Source organism: Pipistrellus kuhlii, unplaced genomic scaffold, assembly GCF_014108245.1.
Source record: "Pipistrellus kuhlii isolate mPipKuh1 unplaced genomic scaffold, mPipKuh1.p scaffold_m20_p_2, whole genome shotgun sequence".
Classification (NCBI taxonomy): Eukaryota; Metazoa; Chordata; class Mammalia; order Chiroptera; family Vespertilionidae; genus Pipistrellus; species Pipistrellus kuhlii.
Genome location: NW_023425515.1, coordinates 36,501,879 through 36,523,274, shown reverse-complemented (window position 1 = coordinate 36,523,274; position 21,396 = coordinate 36,501,879). Strand labels below are relative to the sequence as shown.

Genomic DNA, 21,396 nt, shown 5'->3' with positions numbered 1-21,396 from the left:
TTGTTAACATGACAACCAATGTTTCTTTATCAAATATTTGAATGAGAGAATCTGCAACCATTCTCCTCTATTAGCCAGAGACATTTAAAAAATAGCTACAAAATCCAAAACAGAACGGGCAAACTGTGGTATACCAAATGAACTTCTTATCCAAGCAACTACAGGAATGAATTTCAAAATCATTATGGTAAGTAAAAGAACCAGACATGAAAGAATGCATAAAGTGATTCCACTTACATGAAATTCTGAAACAGACAAATTTATTTTTGGTAAATGGGAAGAAAATAGTAGTGGGGTGCTGGTGGTGGAGAGTGATTGGGAAGAGGAATAAGGATCATTCCGGGATGATAGAAATGTTTTATATTAGGTCTAGTAATAATTAATGTCGTTTTCTAATACTTTTTAAAATCGAATTTATTTAAACAACACAACAAAATTTAATCAACAATATAGTTGCCGTTGTTTTCTACTACTTGTGCCCAACGCTCAGGGAGCATTTTAATCCCTCTGTTGTAAAATTCTTGTGATTTTGATGCAAAAAATTCGGTCAATGCATTTTTGAGGCATTCTTCATTATTACATTTTTTTCCAAGAAGAAAGTTTTGCGAAGAACGAAACAAATGGTAATCGGAAGGGGCAATATCAGGAGAATATGCAGGTTGAGGGAGAACTTCCCATTGCAACTGGCGCACTTTTTCAGCAGTGATTCTTTCAGTATGCGGTCGTGCGTTATCTTGAAGAATTACGCCCTTCCGATTAATCAGCGCGGGTTCTTTTTCACTTAAAGCTTGGGCTAACCTTTCCAATTGGGCACTATACACTGCACTTGTAATGGTTTGGTTAGATGGTAAAAGTTCATAATGAAGAATTCCTTTAAAATTCCACCAAACACACAACATCACTTTTTTCGCATGCAAGTCAGGTTTTGGCGTGGGCTGCGGAGCCTCATTTTTGTTCAACCATTGAGGCCGCCTTTTCAAATTAACATACAGCACCCATTCTTCATCTCCGGTAACAATTTGCTCTAAAAACGACAAACGGTTTTGATGAGAGAGGAGCGAACTGCAAATTGTGACTCTTTGATTACGGTTGTTGTCGGTCAACTCATGAGGAACCCATTTTCCAAACTTTTGGACTTTGCCAAGTGCACGCAATTGATTGGAAATTGTTTTCTGTGAACAATTTAAAGTTGTCGCAAGCTCTTGTTGGGTAATTTGAGGATTTTGCACCAAAAGAGCTTGAAGAGCTTCTTGATCAAAATTGGACACACGGCCTCGACCACTCTTGTCATCTAACGAAAAATTTCCCTTGTGAAATTTCTCAAACCAACGCTGGCATTTTCTGGCGCTAACTGCATCTTGACCAAGAGCACTACAGATGTTTTTTGCAGCCTCACTTGCTTTTCTTCCTAATTGGAACTTGTAAAGCATGCAGTGCCGGATATGCTCTTCATCTTCCATCTTCTTAGCCCTAGTTTTGCAACAAAAACCAAACCAAACACAAACTTTTTCAAGCAAAACTTGTTAATTGCACTTCACACATTCTGTAGATACCACGTGTTTGAAGGTTATGTCAATACAAGTCAACGCCAAGCAAGATTTTAAGCGAATGTTTAAAAACGACATTAATTATTACTAGACCCGATATCTTAATAATGGTGTGTTAGATGGGTAATATACAATCATGAAAACTCATTCAACCACATACTTAAAATCCATGTATTTCACTATACCTCAGTTTAGGACTATAAAAATATATATCTAATCATGTCATCCCTGCTTGAAATCTTTAATGGCCGCTCATAACACTTAGAATAAAATCACTCTCTTTAACATGACCTACAAAATCTTACATGAATTGGGTCCAGCCTTCCTTTCCATTCATCATCATCAACATTCAGACATAATGGTTTTCTTTCTGTACCCCAAATACACCTCACTTTCCTTAGTGTTTTTGGACTTAAGGTTCCTTCTCTCTGGAATGCTCTTCACCTAAGTTAGTTTTACCAGATCCCAACGCAAATGTCCACCTTATCAGAGAAAGCCTTCCAATATAGCTCTCTCCATCTTTTCCCTAAACAGTTCCTGTAAGCTCTCAAGAAACTATTTGCTGAATAAATTAATGGCTAACTAAAATACACGATAAAATGTAAATAGCCACAGGAACTATAACTACTAGTTTTCATCATGCTTTCCACAATACTATACTTAATAATCTATTTTTCATATTGCTACAATTTCAAAAGCACTATGGCTAAATGTTTAAAATAAAGAGATGTGCAAAAATGCCTGACCAGAGGGAGAAACCAAGATGGCGGCCTAGGTAAGCACCTGAGCTGCCGCCTCACACAACAATTTCAAAACAACAACTAAAAGAAAGAACGGACATCATCCAAAACCACAGGAAAGCTGGCTGAGTGGAAAAATCTACAACTGGAAAGGAGAGAGGCTCACGGATCCGATTGGGAGCCGTAAAGCGCTGAGGTAGGGAGGCGCTCATGCACAGAGAGGAAGGGCGGCCGAATGCCTGGCTGGCGGGAGGGGAAAGGAAGCCCCCTACTGCACTGAACCCTTTCCAACTGCACTGAACTCCAGCCCCCGCTGAAACCCCGTGGACCCAGGCTCACATGGGTGAAGTCTGGACTGTAGAGAAAGGCACCTGGAGACTCAGAGACTGGGAGATTCGGGGAAGCCGGGAGCTGCAGCGGGCAGGGGCTACAGTCGCACGCGAGTGAGTGTGCGCAGAGAGGTCTGACTGCGGATTGCTGCAGCCGCTCCATAGTGGAAGGAGTCGGAAGCTCCAGACTACAGAGACCCAACCCAGTTCCGGGCGAGCCCCTGGGGCATCCAGGCTCTCGCAGGGGGAATCTTGACTGTTAGGTGGAAACTCAGGGGAGCCGCAGAAGACAGAGGTCTAAGGCACGCACAAGGGCAGGGCTGATGGGAAGCCAAGGCTGTCAGCTAAGCCCTGAGACTCCGCCCCATCTAAGCTGAGCACAAAGGCTTTTGCAATTTTGCAAGTCTGATCCTAGAAGACTGTCTCCAATACAGAAACTATCCTGGCGTAGACACAGCTGATACTCACATCCAATTGGCCTGGAGGTCAACTCCTCCCAGTGATACCAATAACAATCAAGACTTAACTACAATAAGGCTGTACATGCAGTTCACAAAGGGGAGCACCAAGAGTGTTTACCTCAGGTAACTGAGGAGGCTGACCCACTGGGCCATATGTAGGACACCAAACACATAAAGCCATCCTACCAACTCTGGGAAGCAGCGAAAATGCTGATACAAGGAAATAGATCTCAAACAAAAGAAATGGAGGAGAACAAAAGACTGGATATAGAGTTGAAAACCACAGTTATAAGGTTTTTCAAGAATTTCCTAGAAAAGGCCGATTAATGAGACCCTGGAGGATATGAAAAAGGACCAACTAGAAATTAAACACTGACTGAAATAAATATTATACAGCCGGGACCAGTTTGGCTCAATGGATAGAGCGTCGGCTTGGGGACTGAAGGGGACCCAGGTTCGATTCCGGTCAAGGGCATGTACCTTGGTTGCAGGCATATCCCCAGTAGGGGGTGTGCAAGAGGCAGCTGATCGATGATTCTCTCTCATCGATGTTTCTAGCTTTCTATCTCTCTCCCTTACTCTCTGTACAAAATCAATAAAATATATTTAAAAAAAATATACAGAGACCCAACAACAGACTAGAGGAACACAAGAATCAAGTCAAAGATTTGGAATACAAAGAGGCAAAGGACACTCCTCTGGAGAAGCAAGAGAAGAGAATCTAGAAAGTTGAAGATAATGTAAGGTCTCTGGGACAACTTCAAGCATACCAACATCAGAATTATGGGGGTGCCAGAAGAAGAGAGAGTGCAAGATACTGAAAACCTATTTGAAGAAATAATGACTGAAAACTTCCCCTACCTGGTGAAAGAAATAGATTTACAAGTACAGGAAGTGTACAGAGCCCCAAACAAAAGGAATCCAAAGAAGACCACACCAAGACACATCATAATTAAAATGCCAAGAGCAAAAGACAGAGAGAATCTTAAAGCAGCAAGAGAAAAACAGTTAGTTACCTACAAGGGAGCATCTATATGACATCAGCTGATTTCTCAACAGAAACTATGCAGGCCAGACGAGAGTGGCAAGAAATATTCAAAGTGATGAATAGTGAGAACCTACAACCAAGATTACTCTACCCAGCAAAGTTATCATTCAGAATTGAAGGTCAGCTAAAGAGCTTCACAGATAAGAAAAAGCTAAAGGAGCTCATCACCACCAAACCAGTATTATATGAATGCTAAAAGGTATTCTTTAAGAGGAGGAAGAAAAACGATAAAAATTATGATAAATACATAAAAGGTATATATTAACAAGTGAATCTAAAAATCAAGTGAATTAAAAATCTGATGAACAGAATAAACTGGTGAATATAATAGAATCAGGGGCAAAGAAAGGGAGTGGATTGATAATTATCAGGGGGAAAGGGATGTTGGTGCAGGAAGAGACCTATGGTTGAGGACAATGGGGGGAGGGAGGTAAGGGCAGAGGGTGGTGTGGGAACCGGGTGGAAGGGAGCTGGGGGGGGGGGGGGGGTAAGGTAAGCAGAAATAATTGTAATAATCTGAGCAATAAAGATTTATTAAATTTGAAAAAAATAAAAAATAAAAATAAAATGTCTGACCAGTAGTTGAGCATCAACCCATGAACCAGGAAGTCACAGTTCAATTCCTGGTCAGGGTCCATGTCTGGATTGCAGTCTTGATCCCCAGTAGGGGGTGTACAAGAGGCAGCAGATTAATGATTCTCTCTCATCACCAATGCTTCACCCTCTCTCTCCCCATTCCTCTCTGGAATCAATTAAAACAAAAGAGATCTGCAAAGTTATGCACAAGCATGTGCAAACAAAAAGATAGCAGGTGTGGCAAGATTAATAACAGACAATAATTTAAGGCAAAGAAAACACTTAATAAGTACTGCTACTATTAAAACACACAATCACGAAGATCAAAACCTATACACCAAACAACATGTCGAAATATACAAAATACAAAACAAAGCAGAAATACACGGAGGGTTTAAGAAAATCACCAATATGCCAAAACGGGTTTGGCTCAGTGGATAAGAGCATCGGGCTGAAAACTCAAGGGTCCCAGGTTCGATTCTGGTCAAGGGCATCTACCTTGGTTGCAGGCACATCACCAGTGGGGGTGTGCAGGAGACAGCTATTTGATGTTTCTCTCTCATCAATGTTTCTGGCTTTCTATCCCTCTCCCTTCCTCTCTGTGAAAAATCAATAAAAATATTTTTTCCCATTATTTTTTAGAGAGAGTGGAAGGGAGAGGGAGAGACAGAGAGAAACACCAATGTGAGAAAGACACATTGATTGGTTGCCTCCAGTAGCCCCCCAACCCCACAACCAAGGTACATGTCCTTGACCAGAATCAAACCCAGGACCCTTCAGTCTGCAGGCCAATGCTCTATCCACTGAGCCAAACCGGCTATTGAAGGTAAATTTTACTCTTCCTTTACCTTATCATTTCAATAATAATTTTTATAGAAGGGTGAACAATGGATATATAAGAATTCGAGATATTTCAGGTAAATTCTTCTACATAAAAACATCCTGAAACCAAATATATATGGTTGTTGTTGTTTTTTAACTGATTGCAGGGAGGAAGGGAGATTGAGAGAGAATGATAGGAACCATAATGACGACAGAGAGAATCACTGATCAGCTGCCTCCTATACACCCTATACCAGGGATTGAGCCCGAAACCAAATCTTGTGCCCTGACCGGGAATCAAGCCGTGATCTTCTGGTTCATAGTTCAATGCTCAACCACTGAGCCATGTTGGCCAGGCTCAAGTAAACTCTTAAGTTTACAAAAGAGAGTCATGTAACCTTCCAATGACTTGAAGCCCTTTTTAGGCAAAGATCATTGGAATCCTATAAAATGATAGTTCTGACTCACAAGACAGTCCTGTTGTATCATTTATGAAGCCATAAAGTTTTCTTTCTAAGAGAAGCAAAAAGGAAACAAAACTTGTCTACATATCTATGTTGGAAAGAAAAGAACAGGACTAGATCAAGATTGTGTCAAACTCTTAGACACAGTCATTGGGACTATATAAATGAGCCAAATCTTGCCATCTTCACTACATAGGGACTTTTCACTGGAGCTTTCAAATGGACAATAAATCCTATGGGGGTAAGTGTTATGCCTTTCTATCTGGAGCTATGATTCTTTCTATAAAAGAAATAGCACGTTAAAGCCTAAGACATTTTTTTAATATCTCAGAAAATTAGTTTTTCTTTAGAATAACACTGCCTAATCTGAAAAACCTTCCCACTAATAAAAACCTACCTATTAATGGAAACTTTCTGGAATTAGATATAGTGATGTTTGTACAACTTTGTGAATCTAATTTAAAAAACCCAACTAGCCAAAACCGGTTTGGCTCAGTGGATAGAGCGTGCTTGCGGACTAAAGCGTCCCAGGTTCGATTCCAGTCAAGGGTATGTGCCCTGGTTGCGGGCACATCCCCAGGGGAAGGTGTGAAGGAGGGAACTGATCAATGGTTCTCTCTTATCGATGTTTCTGGCTCTCTATCCCTCTCTCTTCCTCTCTGTGAAAAATCAATAAAATATATATTAAAAAACAAAAAACAACAAAAAAACCCAGCCAAAACCGGTTTGGCTCAGCGGTAGAGCGTTGGTCTGTGGACTGAAGGGTCCCAGGTTTGATTCCGGTCAAGGGCATGTACATTGGTTGCGGGCACATTCCCGGTAGGGGGTGCGCAAGAGGCAGCTGGTCAAAGTTTCTCTCTCATCGATGTTTCTTGCTCTCTCTCTCTCCCCCTTCCTCTCTGAAAAAATCAATAAAATATATAAAAAAAAGAAAAGAAAAAAAAACTAAACTAAATGTTACACTTTACCAGAGTGAATTTTATGGCGTATGAATTAGGTTTCAACAAAACAATTATAAAAAATAACAAGGATAAACCCAACACACATTAATCTTAAACAGAAATATATTTACAGATTATTCTACCCCCGGTATATGTATGCACACTATTTGTGCACTGACAGGGCTATCAACTGAGGAATCAGTATTCATTAGGAAGACCAGTTGAGGGGGAAATACAGATTTTTAATATTTTTAAATTTAATTTTATCATGAAATATTTCAGATATTCAAAAGAGTAAAAATGCCCAGTAAGGGGCATACAGTAAATTCAAAAATATTAGTAATTTACTATTTTGTAAGCTGAGTGGGAGTTAAGTAGTAATTTATTGCTTTACTACTATTCTTTATAACAAACTTCCTTATTTATGTGCTCTTTAGTATATATGATGTGTATCCCCATTTTTTGAAACAAACTTTAATTTAAAAAGTAAAGAAATTACATACCGTATTTTTCGGACCATAAGACGCACTTTTTCCCCCCCAGAAGTGGGGGGGGGGGGGGGGAAGTCCCTGCGTCTTATGGTCCAAATATAGCCTACACATATACTTTAAAAAAAAAGTTTTTTTACTTGCCCGGCTCTGTGTGGTCTCTGTGTGCTTGCCCGGCTCTAAAATGGTTCTAAATGCTGCTGTTTACTTTACAGGGTTGATTACATGTGTTTATGACTGTGATGTTGGGTTTTAATGCACATAAAATATTTTAGGACACTATTTGTTTCAGAATCTTTTTTTCTTCATTTCCCTTCTCTAAAAACTGGTGCGTCTTATGGTCCGGTGCGTCTTATGGTCCGGTGCGTCTTATGGTCCGAAAAATACGGTAATATAATCTATCTATAACAATAAAAGGGTAGTATGCTAATTAGACCAGTTCGACTGGCCATCTTTCAGACATCTGACTTCCTTCTGGACAAAACTATGGTGGTGGGGGCCGAGGCAGAGGCAGTTAGGGCCAATCAGGCCAGCAGGGGAGGGCAGTTGGGGGCAACCAAGCAGGTAGAGGCAGTTAGGGGGATAAGAAAAATTCTGGGGAAATGCATATGATCACTATCTTGACTATGGGAATGGTTTCTCAGGTATATAAGGATGTCGAAACTTATCTAATTGTACATTTCATATATGTACAGTTTGTGATATGCAAATTGTACCTCAATAAAGCTGGTTATCCCTGGCCAGTGTGTCTCAGTGGTTAGAATGTTGGCACCTGCACCAAAGGGTCACAGGTTTGATTCCTGGCCCTGGTCGGAGCACATGCAGGAGGCAACCAATCGATACCTCTCTCTTTCTCTCTCTCTTTCTCTCTCTTACAATAGAATATTAAGCAGACACAAAAAGTCACAATATAAATATTATTCTATGTATATTCTATTTATATGAAATGTCCACAAACAGGCAAGTCAATAGACACAGAAAATGGTTGCAGAGGGGAGCTGGGAATGACTGCTAACAGATACGGGATTTCTTTCTGGGGAGATGAAAACTTACAGAATTAGATAGTAATGGCTGCACAACCTTGAGAATATACTTCATGCACTTAAAAATGGTGAATTTAATGAACAACATAAACTGATGAACAAAAACAGAGAAGCATCAATCAGACTGTCAAACCTCAGAGGGAAGGTAGGTGGGTGGGGTAGAGAGAAAGATCAACCAAAGGACTTGTACGCATACATATAAGCCTACCCAATAGACACAGACACCAGGGGCGAGTGAGAGAATGAGTGAAGGAGGTGGGGCGGGGGGCAATGAGGGAATAAGGACACATATGTAATACCTTAATCAATAAAGAAAAAAAAGATAAAAACGAATTTTACACCTTGTGATTTATACCTCAATAAAAGGGTATACATACAACCTCAAATAAACTGTTTTTTCTAAAACAAAATGGATAAAAATCGCCAATGTATAATATCTAAAACCCTAGCTCATTCTTCAGATAAGCAGAATAAACAATCCTTATCTAGGAGAATGAGTTCTACCTCTTCTTGTCTAATGCAGTCATCAAAGTTCACATGCCTGAACATCTCACAATTACCTTCTAATGGGTAATATTTCACCTCTGCATTCTCTCTACTTACTAAAATGCTACTTCAGCCGAAACCGGTTTAGCTCAGTGGACAGAGCATCGGCCTGCGGACTGAAGGATCCCAGGTTCGATTCCGGTCAAGGGCATGTACCTTGGTTGCGGACACATCCCAGCAGGGGGTATGCAAGAGGCAGCTGACTGATGATTCTATCTCATCGATGTTTCTAACTCTGTCCCTCTCTGTAAAAAATAAATTAAATATATATAAAAATAAAAAATATTAAAATGCTACTTCATCCTTCAAGAATAAAATTAAATTTCAACTTATCCATGAAATGCACTCCAGTCTTTGAAAACTCTTTTTTTTCTAACACCCACAGAACCGATGATACAGAAACTATCTGTTTCATAAGTCTTGTTTTCTATGAGGGAAAAGCACACCAACCTTCACTCTTCATTTGGTAGCAGTGTACAAAACAGAATGAAAAGGGACCAGGATTAAAGGGAGGGAGGAATACGGGAGGGCAGTTTAAGGAGATGGCAATGAAGATTCAAATAATCTGTGGTCAGCCGAAAGCCATTTGGCTCAGTGGATAGAGCATCGGTCTGCGGACTGAAAGGTCCCACGTTCGATTCCAGTCAAGGGCATGTACATTGGTTGCAGGCACATCTCCAGTGTGGGGGATGTGCAGGAGGCAGCTGGTCGATGATTTTCTCTCTCATCGATGTTTCTAGCTATCTATCCCTCTCCCTTCCTCTCTGTGAAAAATCAATAAAAATATATTTTTTTTTAAAAATCTGTGGTCAAATGAGAGGAGGATCAAGCATTTCTGTGAATCTATCCTAAGGAAATACTCTCAGGGAAGGGTGATGTACATCAGATGTGGGCTGCTTAAGTGTTAGTTCTCCTCTTCCTATGTATTCTATATATATAAAACTCTATAAGCAGATGATGTACACTGACCACCAGAGGGCAGATACTCAGTCCAAGAGCTGCCTCCTGGGGGTCAGAACACTCCCCATAGTGGGAGCACTGCTCGCGACAGACGCGGGGCTCATGGCTAGTGAGAGCAGCTGCAGTGGCACGAGTCTCTCCCGCCTCCAGGGCAGCACTACCAAGCAGCGGCAGCAGAGGCAGGCACCACAGGGCCGGACTCAGGCCTTCCCTGGCCGCTGGTCACTTCCCTCTCTGCTACATCCCTCTGGGGGATGTCAGACCAGCCCAATCCCCGCGGGTATGTGAGAGGGTGTAGGCCAGGCTGAGGGACCCCAACGGTGCACAAATCCGTGCAATGGGCCTCTAGTTTGATAATTTAAAAAACTGGAAATAGTCCATAGCAAATTATAGTGCATCCAATAAATTATAGTGTACCCACTAAATCAGTGGTCGGCAAACTGCAGCTCGTGGTTTGCGGCTCTGTTGACTAATGAGTTTGCCGACCGTTGCACTAAATGAATATGAAAATTTTTTATTATGATCTTATATGCAGAAGACCCTGAAAATCATATACACAAAAACTGTTAGAAAAAATTCAGCAAAGTAGCAGGATACAAAGTCAACACACAAATATCAGTTGCATTTCACCCTGGCTGGGTAGCTCGGTTGGTTAGGGAGTCGTCCCAACATACATGAATCAACCAGGGGTCAGCAAACCGCAGCTCGCAAGCCACATGCAGGGCACGAGCCATGGTTTGCAGCTCTGTTGACTAATGAGTTTGCCGACCACTGTCCTAGTTCATAGGTCAAAGTTCAACTACTGAGCCAGTGTTCCTCTTTTAAATGCTTAGGTCAGTGGTCGGCAAACTCATTAGTCAACAGAGCAGCAAACCACAGCTCAAGAGCTGCAGGTGGCTGCCGCAGTTTGCCAACCACTGCCTTAGCCAGTTTGGCTCCATGGATAGAACGTCAGACCATGGACAGAAGAGTCCTGGGTTCGATTCTGGTCAAGGACATGTACCTTGGTTGCAGGCTCTATCCCCTGATCTGGATGGGGCATGTGTGGGAGGCAACCAATACACGCTCTGTTGACTAATGAGTTTGCCGACCACTACCCTAGCCAGTTTGGGTCAGTGGACAGAGTGTTGGCCCTCGGACTGAAAAGTCACTGAAAAGTCAGGTTAGATTTCAGTCAAGGGCTTGTACCTTGGTTGCAGGTTTCCGGCCCTGGTCGGGGTACATGCAGGTGGCAACCAATCGATTTATCTCTCTCACATTGATGTTTCTCTCTGTCACTCCTTCTCCCTCCCACTCTCTCTAAAAATCAATGGAAAAATATCCTTGGGTGAGAATTAACAAAAAACAAAAAAATGTGGCAATTCTGCAAAAAAATTAACAATAGAATTACCATATAATTCAATAATCACTCTTCTGGGTGTATATATCCAAAAGAACTGAAAGCAGGAACTTGAACTAGTTTCTACTACAGGTATCTACACCCACCTTCCTAGCAGCATTATTCACAACAGCCAAAACATGAAGCATCCCAAGTGTTCATTGACACTTGGATAAACAAAATAAATGTAGACATACATTGGAATATTATTCAGCCTTAAAAAGGAAATTATGACACATTCTACAACCTGGGTGAACATGGAGAATATTATTCTAAGTGAAATAAGCCAGCCACAAAAAGACAATTATATGACTCCACTATATCAGCTACATATTATTACTGCCTAAAGAACTCAACATTAAGTGCTTACAGATTTTTGTGAATTTGTCCAGCGGGTCTTCCAGCTTGCACCGGAAGCCACCCCCCCCCCCCCAAAAAAAAGAAAGAACTCAACAATAAATCAGAAAATGATTTTTTTTTTAAAGCAACAGTACAGAGGACAGGAACAGAAACTCACAAAATGGTCAATAAATGTGAAAAAAACCTTCAACCATATTAGTAATCAAGAAATGGAAAAATTAAACAGGACATCAATTTTTCACCTATCAAATTTAGTTTTGGGTACATGCACATAAGATCTTGAAGGGGCACTTTTTTCTAATTCACACTCACTGTCTTCACTTCCTCACATCCCATTCAATTATTCCAATCTTGTTTCCACCTTTCACTTCTTGATTATTGGATAGACCAAAACCCAATAATCTCCATGATGTCAAGTCCAATTGAGCAGCTTACCAAGTATCTTAGAAATACTGATAAAAAAAATTCTCCATCTTCCAGAAACTTCTCTCTTTTGGCTTCCATAACACCAGTGTCCTGCTTTTTCTCAGACCTCATTGGCCTGTTATGCTCAATCTTCTCCTTCTACCAATACCACTCAAAGTATTGGAGTGCAGGAGCTCATTCTTCCTAAGTGATCTCAGATAGTCCCAAAACTTTGATATCACCTATATAACTGAGGACTCCCCCCCCCCCAATTTTTTGTTTTATTTTGTTACTCTTCACCCAGGATATACTTTTCACCCTGAAATATTTTTTTCATTGATTTTCTAGAGAGAGTGGATGAGACGGAGGGAGGAAAGGGGAAAGAGAAAGAGAGTCATAAACATTGATTGGTTGTCTCTGGGTGGTGGGGATTGAACCTGCAACCCTTGCCCTAGACCTGGAACTGAACCCTGAAACCTCAGGTCCCTGGCAGATGCTCCAACCACAGAGCCATACTTGCCAGGGCCTCCCAAATTTTTATCTCCAGCTCTCTCTTCTGTGAGTGCCAAACCTGTACAGCCAACTGCCTCCTCAATATACTGACTTCATAAACTAATACGCATCTCAGATTTAATATATCCAAACAAAACATGATTTTTCTCACCTCAAATTTCTCTTCCATTCTCCCCAGTAAATGGCACCACCCATTCATAGTTGCTCAAACAAATACTGAAAAGCAAAGACGCCTCCTTTTCCCTAACCAATCCATTTCCAACAACTGTTTATTTTTCCTCCAAAACATTTTTTAAAATATATTTTACTGATTTTTTACAGAGAGGAAGAGAGAGGGATAGAGAGTTAGAAACATTGATGACAGAGAATCATCCATCAGCTGCCTCTTGCACACACACACACACACACACACACACACACACACACACCGGGGATGTGCCGGCTACCAAGGTACATGCCCTTGACCGGAATCGAACCCGGGACCTTTCAGTCCACAGGCCCGACACTCTATCCACTGAGACAAACCAGTCTCGGCCTTCCAAAACATTTTTTAAAAAGTTAATGTTTTTTATTTATTTTAGAGGGAGAAACATCAATCAGCAGCCTCCCCTTCGAAACCCCCCACTGCCCCCAAGGATCATCCAAAACCCAGGCGTGTGCCCCCAATGGGAATTGAACCAGAGACCCTTTGGTACACAAGAAGATGCTCAATGAACTGAGTCACACGGGCCAGGGCTCCAAAATATCTTTTTAAATCTTTCTATCCTTCTCTAGTCCCACTGTCGTGGACCTAGTTCAAGGTACTGCAAACAGCATCCTAACTGGTCTCCACATAGCAGTCACATTATGATCCTGACCTGCTTAAAAATCTTCCAAAGATTTCCATAAAAACTGCATTCCTAATCAGGGCATCATGTGCTCCTATCTTTGAAAGAAAAACACACACCCAAAAATACACACTCAATGATCATCTCTGTAAGACCGGGAAACTATGGATACTATTTTCCCCCTCGTTTTGCCTGTATTTTTAAATGTTTCTATGATGAATACTTGCTACTTGCTTATTAAGAAAGGGAAAATCACATTCCTGAGTACTCCTTACAACGCACGTTACATGATAACTAGAAAACGGAATAGAAAATTGTAGGTAGCCAACCTCTCACTGTTAGAAGGGTCGACGAAAATAGTAGCAAACATCTATCAAACTCGTAAGGTTTATTTGGTGATCCTTTACTCCTCTACTTTCTTTCTTTTCTTTTCTTTTTTTTTTTTTTTTTTAAACATAATCACATTCACAACAGGGGGGAAATGTTATGGCATAAAACTTCATTGTCTTCTGCAGCCTGGCGGCCACAACCCACCACAAGCCAACCTCGCTTCCCCGGTGCTCGCTTTCCCCAGCCCCGCGCCGCAGCCCCGCTCGGCGGCCTCCCACCCCCCTCCGCCGGCCGCACACTCCCCTCCGCCGGCCCCCCACCCCCCTCCGCCGCGGGCCCGGGGCGGCATTCCTGGAATACCCTCCGACCACCCTCCTCCCTCTTCCCCCCCTCCCGCATCCTGCTCGGCGGCGGGGCCGGCGGCAGGTTGGAGGGAGAGCCCAGGATTCCTGTGGGTAAATAAACCCACAACTTGCTCAAGCTGAACCCCACCGCAGGCCTCCACGCTCACCCACCCACCGGAACGCTCCGGGAGCTCCGGGGGCCCCCGAGGAAAGGAACCTCCCACACACAGACCCGAATTCCGGGTTCCCGCTCCGGAGACACCCCGGACACACACACGCACATACACACACACACACACACACACACCCTCCCAGCACCCAGCTCCCTCTCTCACCCAGCACCCAGCTTCCACACTCCCCCGCGGCCTCCCCCACCCCCAGGCCCCCCACCCTCTGCCCCGGGGGTGGGGGAGGGGCGCGCACGTGCCCGCGCCGCCCCCGCCCAGACAAGGCCCCGCGAGCGGAGCGCGCTCCCTGCCGCCGGTCCCATCCCGCTCCCGCCAACAACACTCACCCGGTCCCCGGTCTCCGGCTGAGCGCAGGCCGAGCAGGAAGCCGCCACGAGGCCGCCCGGGGAAGGTGAGGGAGCAGGCGGAAACCCCGCACAGGCCCCCCGCCCCCCTCCCCTCAGCGCCACGAAGCCCCACGACCCCGGAGCCCGCGGAAGCACAAGGGTCGGTGCAGCCCGCCCGGTTCGTTCGGCCGCACGTCACCAGCGGGGGCGGGGCCGGGCGCGCGCGGAGGCGGCGGCGGCAGCGGCGACGCCGCGCGCGGCCTGGGGGCGGGGCCCGCTGGAATGTGGGCGGGGCCTTGGTGGGCGGGGCCTGGCCCAGGCTCAGACCCGGCCCGCGTGGCCACTTTTCCTGGAAGTGTGGGCTTGGGTTAGTGAGGGCAGAGTTAGCAGCATCCTTGATCGGTTTCCTTCCTAGAAGGAAATGGAAGGTTCCAGCTCCAAGCGAGACAGAATATTCATTCTCTTGCCAGCATTTATGAAGTGTACCTAGTACAGTATTGACAACAGGGGCCATGATTTTTGTGTGTCATCTTCTTGTACCAAGCTTTGTGCTAGGTGCTAGGAATACAAATAACTGCAGTTAGTACCAGCCTACTTTACAGATGCAGAAACTGAGGCATGGAAAGGCTAGGTCACACAACTAGCGAGTGACAATCCATCAAATCCAGGTTTCCTTCAAATATCTGTTTAAAAATAAATAAGTAAATAAATATCTCTTGAGCCAACTCTACCCTTCTCTTTCCCTGTACCACCCTGCCCCAAATTGCTTCTTTCTGCTCAAGACTCCTCTATCCTCCAGGCATCTGTTTCTGTCCTGTCTCCCTCTTGATCTGTTTTAAAGACTAGAGGCCTGCTGCACGAATTGGTGCACCAGTGGGGTCTGGTTGGCCTGCCCGGGGCAGATCTGGTGGCTGGCCAGAAGGAGGGGCTGCCAGCAGTTGACCAGCTGCCCCTGCCCCCTGGTTGAACTCATGGTTGAGGGGACAATTTGCATATTAGGGTTTTATTTTATAGAATAGGATTTACCACTGGAGATGGGTGGTAGGCTTTGAGAGGGTTCACTTTGCAATTGATTTATACTTTACATATGTTGTCAGCTTTTGGATATATTTAATGTTTAATAAACATGTCTTAAAGCATGTTCCCCAAACTTTTGACATATGTGTACCCCTTCTATAATTTTTGTAATGCTGAGCACCCCTCGTACGCATAAGAACGTAGAATTAGGCGCAGCTAAGCATGGTGCAGTGCATATCCCCACCTAACTCTTCCTGTACCCCGGGGGGTATGCATAGCACACTTTGGGAAACACTGTCTTAAAGGATTTACTTTTATCTCCAATAGCATAGTATGAACTCAAAAAGTATTTGTTGAGTGAATGAATAAAAGGGCCAGTAATTGACTAGGGTTTAGGACAATTAGGGGTTAACCAGATTAACAATATTTGTTCAGTAATTTTTTTTTAAGTATATTTTATTGAGGGTTTTTTTTTTGTTTGTTTTTTTACAGAGAGGAAGAGAGAAGGATAGAAAGCTAGAAACATCGATGAGAGAGAAACATAGATCAGCTGCCTCTTCACACTCCCTATTGGGGTTGTGCCCGCAACCAAGGTATAATACATGCCCTTGACCAGAATTAAACCTGGGACCCTTCAGTCCGAAGACCAACGCTCTATCCACTGAGCCAAACCGGTTTCGGCTTCAGCAATTTTTTTTATTGCATTTCTACTCTGTGTTTTGGCACTATGTGCCAAGACCTCTGTTAGGCACTGAGAATCAGAAATGAACCAAGAAGTTCCTGTCCTTGTGAAATTTATGATCAATCTTATGTGAGAGACAGGAAAGGCCTCCCTGAGCTTTAAGCTAAGACCCACAGAAATATTAGGCATTGGGGTGTTAAGAATAAATTCCATGGAGAAATAGGTAAGGTAAGAGGTCAGCATGTGTGTGCTAGTGTTCATGACTTTTGGAGTTAACCCTGATACAGGAGCACAAAAGTACCCCATTAAGCAGGGTTCAGGAGGTGAGATTGGGAGCCCATTCCCCCCTCCTCCCCTCCCCCGCCCAGCTCTTGGAAGGCTGCCCAGTGCTGGTAGAAGTTTTGCATTGAGCCGGGCTCAGGAGCAGAGAGCAGCATTGGGGAGGGAGAGGAGTCAGAGAACACTGCTGGGTGTCCACAGCTTGCACATGGCATGCCAGAAACCCTTCTCTCTATGCTTCCTGGCAGGCAGGCAGAAAGTAGCATGGTCGAGAGCTAGGGACAGGCCAATGGGCACGGTGATCCTAAACCAAACGCAAGGCGCATGGAGAATGTGGCTAAGACCCCAAGGACGGGAAAAGCCAAAGTCCCCAACAGGAACAGAAGTGCTCCTACATCAGCTGGTGAGCAGAGCAGAGATGGAGGGAAGTGAGATGTCAGACTCTGAAGGTGAACAAGCTCAGCAGCTGATGCCAACAGGGCCATGGTGACAGGGAGTGACGAGGGAGCAGAGGCCGCTGAGGACCCAGGCTACCGCTCCCAGCTCCTGTCACTTTCTTAAAGCTTCCCTGTGATCCCACAAGCCATCTAGGCAAGTCAAGAGGGGGTGGGGAAAGTCTGGCAGGGCTGCAACTTTATTTATTTTTTTAAAAATATATTTTATTGGTTTTTACAGTGAGGAAGGGAGAGAGATAGAGAGTTAGAAACATCGATGAGAGAGATTCAGCGATAAGCTGCCTCTTGCACACCCCCTACCAGGGATGTGCCCGCAACCAAGGTACATGCCCTTGACCGGAATCGAACCTGGGACCTTTCAGTCCCCAAGCCGACGCTCTATCCATTGAGCCAAACCGGTTTCGGCAGGGCTGCAACTTTAAACTGACTGAACATTTACCCCAAATGAGACTGGTTAAGACCAGGTAACTTTACTAGGCGAGTTTGAGTGGAGCCCAGTCCCCATAGGAATGAAAGCCCATGAGAAAGCTTGCATATTTAAAGAGAAATAACATAGCTACAGATATTTACACATGGGCATGCAATGTGTCCATTTCAATAACAGATAAGCTCTTTGAAGGAAGAGGGCAGGGTGCTGCGAAGTGGAAGTAAGAAAGTCCTCTCTGAAAAAAACATTAAATGATGTAGGAGCTGTGGGTCATGACAAAGCCCAAGACAAGGTAAGAGAAGTCCAGGGTGTTAGGTCTGATCAAATCATTGAATCGAAACCCCCTTCCCTGGGAACTGACCTTTAGACCACTTTACAAGAACATTCCCTTTCGCTTAGAACACATTCCACTTGCTAGACCACATTCCACTTGGCTAAATGCTACATGCTAAAATCATTACCTGCCCCCTCTGGACCTTCCCAGGATTCGGACTCACCTAGAGAATTCTGCCCCCAGAAAAGTCCCTTAAAATCTCTAACTCTTGTCGCTGGGTGCTAGTGCCATTTTGGGGTTCAGCCCATCTGGTTTTCCAGATGCCCTAATCCATTTATAAGTTCTTACCCCTTTGGGCTTCGTGTGTTCCTGCTTTGACCACCCGAACACAAGGTAACCCTAAGCAAGAGCAAAATGGCTGGGATGGGGCTGAGTTAGTCAGAGGCAAGATCACACAGGAAGTGGCATTAAGATTTTGATCTTTATTGTAAGAACCACAAGAGGTCATCAAGAGTGTTAAGTGTGGAGTGAACAGTATTTAATTTCCCTTCAAAATAAGATCACGCCCTGGCCAGATAGCTCAGCTGGTTGGAGCATCCTCCTGATACCTCCGGGCACATACAAGTGTCAACCAATGAATGCATAAATAAGTAGAACAACACATTGGTGTTTCTTTCCCTTCCTCTCTCTCTCTTTAAAATCAATTACAAGCCGAAATCGGTTTGGCTCAGTGGATAGAGCATTGGTCTGTGGACTGAAAGGTCCCAGGTTCGATTCCGGTCAGGGGCAGCTCACCCCAATGGGGGGTGAGCAGGAGGTGGCTGGTCGATGTATCTCTCTCATCTATATTTCTACCTCTCCCTTCCTCTCTTTGAAAAATCAATAAAATATATTTAAGTTTTCTGCCGAAACCGGTTTGGCTCATGGATAGAGCGTCGGCTTGGGGACTGAAGGGACCCGGGTTTGATTCCGGTCAAGGGCATGTACCTTGGTTGCGGGCATATCCCCAGTAGGGGGGTGTGCAAGAGGCAGCTGATCGATGACTCTCTCATTGATGTTTCTAGCTCTCTATCTCTCTCCCTTCCTCTCTGTACAAAAACAATAAAATATACTTTAAATATATATATAGATATAGATATAGATATAGATATATATATAGATATATAGCTATAGATATAGATATAGATATAGATATAGATATAGATATAGATATTTTTTTTAATCAATTAAAAGAGCCCAAACCAGTTTGGCTCAGTGGATAGAGCGTCGGCCTGCAGACTGAGGGGTCCCGGTTCTTCTATTCCAGGCAAAGGCGTGTACATTGGTATGGGCACATCCCCAGTGATGGGTGTGCAGGAGGTAGCTGGTCGATGTTTCTAGCTTTCCCTTCCTCTCTGTAAAAAAATCAATAAAATATATTTTTAAAAAATCAATTAAAAGAAAAAAAGCACCCAGACAGTTGGAAAGCAATTTGAATTGCCCAGGTGAAATAGGAGAGTGGCTCCCACTGTACAGTGGCGATGGAGGGAAGTCAGTGGGTAGATTCAGCAACTGGGGACAAAATACAGAGACTTGGTAATGAACTGGGAAGAAGCTCTTCTAAGTCAAATGGCACATGAGGAAGAACCACCCTATCCTTCAAGCAGACAAAGATGTGTGCTGGGCCCTAACTGGTTTGGCTCGGTGGATAGAGCATCGGCCTGCGGACTCAAGGATCCCAGGTTCTATTCTGGTCAAGGGCATGTATCTTGGTTACGGGCACATACCCAGTGCAGGAGGCAGCTGATGGATGTTTCTCTCTCATCTATGTTTCTAGCTCTCTATCCCTCTCCCTTCCTCTCTGTAAAAAAAATCAATAAAATATATTTAAAAAGAAGAGAAAAGACCTGTGCTGGGGCACACAGCTGGGCAAGTGGCTGGAGGTTGGATTTCAGGCCCCTCCTTGGCCAGGCCTCCTCGGGCATTATTCCCCAGGACAATCACTGGAGGTGGAGGGGGTGAGGAGTGGAGTAGGGTGGGGAGTGGGTTAGGGTAAGGGTGGGAACAGGGGGTTGGGGAGAGTTTCCAGGAGTGTTGACACTGACCTAGGAAAAGGAGCCAGTAGTTTGGGGGAGCCTCACACTGGCGATTGCTGGCAAATAACTTCTTGCACCAGAGAAACGGGGGAAAGAAAACCTGAGAAGGGTGGTGGATCCACAGCTTGGCCTGAGTGGGAAGGGATAGCTGGCTCAGAGGGAAAAGGGTTGCTAAATTGACCAGAGATTCCCAGGTCCCAGGTATCCCCGCTTCTTCCCTGGGAAGACCAACCACTCTTCCCAAGATTAGCAGGAACCTGACTCCAGGAGCCCTTAAGGTAATGAGGTTCCCCTACCGGGATGCAGAGACTAATTAGACCTGTAAAATGAGAGCCTCGCTTATTTACAGCCTCAAGCAAACTTAAATGAGTGCCTGGGAATTACATTCTGATAGTTAAAAATAAATGATTGTCCCCAGCTAGGTCCAAACAAGAAACCAAACGTTTGTTAGGCCTATTTGGATTTTGGTAAAACCATATTGAAAGGGTTAGCTAGCTTAATTAGGAAGGTCTAGGGAATAAGGAGGGTCCATGGGAGAGGAATGCATAGATGGAGACTTAAAGACGCAAGGGTGCTTATTTTATACAGAGGATAGAGAAATGCCGCAGGAAGAGAGGGTCCAGGCAAATGGAAACATTTCTGGCCTAAACAATTAAAACAGCCATAAATCAAGGACAGGTGGGGGGCCGGGGGGGGGGGGGGGGGGGGGCTCTGGCCTGAGCAGTTGGGGAGATCAAAGGCCAACTCCCACCAGCAAGATAAGGGGAAGAGAAAAAGGAGGCACCACGTGGGCTTTGAAAACTAATTGTTTAGGAGAATGGCCAATGAGGAAAACATGGAGGTCCCAAATTAAGGAAAGGGACCAATAAGAATGGGTCAGGTTCAAACAAAGAACTGCAGCATATATAAACTGGATGCAAAGGGACACAGGTAGGATTTTTAAAAAAATGATTTTTTAAAAATAGAGAGAGAAAAGGCAGGCTTTTCCTATTGTTCAAAGTATTTTATATGTTGCCTATCCAATTTGGCTCAGTGGATAGAGCGTCGGCCTGTGGACTGAAGGGAGCCGGGTTCCATTCTGGTCAAGGGCACATACCTCACCCAGTTGCAGGCTCCTCCCCATCCTGGACTCTGGTCCGGGTGCGTGCAGGAGGCAACCAATAGATGTGTTTTTCTTGCATCGATATTTCTCTCTGTCTTTCCCTTTCTCTTTCACTCTCTCTAAAAATCAATGGAAAAATATCTTCAGGTGAGGATTTAAAATAAATTTAAAAATAAAGTATTACTTATGTCTCCTTTTCCCCCCATTGACTTCTCCCCAGCCCTCCCACCCCCTAATTGTTTTTTTTAAATATACTTTATTTTATTTTATTTTATTTTTAAAATATATTTTATTGGCCGAAACCAGTTTGACTCAGTGGATAGAGCGTCAGCCTGCCGACAGAAAGGTCCCAGATTTGATTCCGGTCAAGGGCATGTAGCTTGGTTGCGGGCACATCCCCAGTAGGAGGTGTGCAAGAGGCAGCTGATTGATGATTCTCTCTCATCGAT

At 44.1% G+C, this 21,396-nt stretch overlaps 1 protein-coding gene and 1 non-coding gene across 11 annotated transcripts in view; one reads left to right on the top strand and one right to left on the bottom strand.

Moving 5' to 3' along the window:
* The window catches only part of YEATS2 (YEATS domain containing 2), a 91,774-nt gene extending 76,925 nt beyond the window's left edge, over positions 1 to 14,849 (bottom strand). For 5 of the 10 annotated variants that reach the window (XR_006742054.1, XM_045583738.1, XM_045583740.1 and 2 more), the window contains exon 1: positions 14,637 to 14,848. The gene's annotated coding sequence lies outside the window, so the exon portion shown is untranslated. Of the gene's footprint in view, positions 1 to 14,636 lie in introns of all 10 variants that reach the window. The other 5 variants (XM_045583734.1, XM_036447832.2, XM_045583736.1 and 2 more) reach the window with 2 other exon arrangements.
* LOC118725066 lies at positions 11,704 to 11,768 on the top strand. The gene has a single exon (XR_004989815.1). It is a non-coding gene; the product is annotated as a U7 small nuclear RNA (small nuclear RNA).
* Positions 14,850 to 21,396: the final 6,547 nt, after the last annotated feature.